The sequence below is a fragment of the Sinocyclocheilus anshuiensis genome, unplaced genomic scaffold, assembly GCF_001515605.1.
Source record: "Sinocyclocheilus anshuiensis isolate Anshui unplaced genomic scaffold, SAMN03320099.WGS_v1.1 scaffold953, whole genome shotgun sequence".
Classification (NCBI taxonomy): Eukaryota; Metazoa; Chordata; class Actinopteri; order Cypriniformes; family Cyprinidae; genus Sinocyclocheilus; species Sinocyclocheilus anshuiensis.
The window spans coordinates 96,373-97,750 of NW_015555760.1; the positions used below are offsets into that span (position 1 = coordinate 96,373).

At 47.8% G+C, this 1,378-nt stretch overlaps 1 pseudogene; it reads left to right on the forward strand.

The window, feature by feature from the left end:
• The window catches only part of LOC107673970 (histone deacetylase 4-like), a 48,130-nt pseudogene that overhangs the window by 30,334 nt on the left and 16,418 nt on the right, over positions 1 to 1,378 (forward strand).

The following is a 1,378-nucleotide window of genomic DNA, read 5'->3' on the forward strand; positions in this document are numbered from 1 at the left end:
GATTATGCAAACAAAAAGTCATTTTATTTGTTGTTTGTTGATTTTTAAATATAAAACTTGAAGTGATTTATGTGTCAGTACTTTTTGAACATCTCCAGCACATGTTAAAAATACCGTGATAATACTGATAACCGTGATAAATTTTCATACCGTTACATCCCTAGTGTGTGTGTGTGCGTGCGTGCGTGAGTGTGTGTGCGAGTGTGTGTGTGTGTGTGTGTGTGTGTGTGCGAGTGTGTGTGTGCGAGTGTGTGAGTGTCAGTGTGTGTGTGTGAGTGTGTGTGTGAGTGTGTGTGTGTGTGTGTGTGTGCGAGTGTGTGTGTGCGAGTGTGTGAGTGTCAGTGTGTGTGTGTGAGTGTGTGTGTGAGTGTGTGTGTGTGTGTGTGTGTGCGAGTGTGTGTGTGCGAGTGTGTGAGTGTCAGTGTGTGTGTGTGAGTGTGTGTGTGAGTGTGTGTGTGTGTGTGTGTGTGCGAGTGTGTGTGTGCGAGTGTGTGAGTGTCAGTGTGTGTGTGTGAGTGTGTGTGTGAGTGTGTGTGTGTGTGTGTGTGTGCGAGTGTGTGTGTGTGCGAGTGTGTGTGTGTGTGTGTGTGTGTGTGTCCTGTGGATCACTCACTTCAAGCTCCAGAGAGTTTCCGCTGGTTGTAGCTCTATAAGAAGTTGTGGTTGTTTATCTGTGGCCGAGTTGCACTGATCTGATGTCAGGCTTGTATCTCTACAGCTTTCGGCCTGTTAGAATCCGTGTCTCTGCGCTCGTCTCGTCAATGTGTTTTTGTCTTGTTTCTGCAGTTGAGCTAAGTTCCGCTCTGCCCGCGAGGGTTCCTCCTGCCGCCATCCCCATGGCCCTGCGCGTGGAGCTGTCACCGTCGCTGGACTCCACCCGCCGCGAGCAGCAGCTGCAGCAGGAGCTGCTGGCGCTCAAACACAAGCAGCAGCTGCAGCGGCAGATCCTCATTGCCGAGTTCCAGCGGAAACACGAACAGCTCTCGCGACAACATGAGGCCCAGTTACAGGAACACATGAAGGTCAGGACTGTAGTGGTTAAAGCTCAGAGCTGCTAAGAGTGTGAGTGTCTGTCGAGAGTTAACCGACGATCAGCACTGATTATTCACCTCAGGTTCCAGGGCTCACAATATCGCTAGCCTGACGTCCCAGGGCTACTGTGTTTTCCAGTCGGCTCCCAAAATGTATCACTGCCCATTAGTGTTGTTTTTGGCGGCCTGTTTTAATTTTAGTTTTAGTCTAGTCTTTGTGTGAAGCTGTCATTTTAGTTTTTATTAGTTTTAGTCACGTTCATACTCATTTTAGTCTAGTCAAGTTTTAGTCAACTAAAAGTCTGAGCATTTTAGTCTTATTTTAGTCAGAATTATCCATGACTATT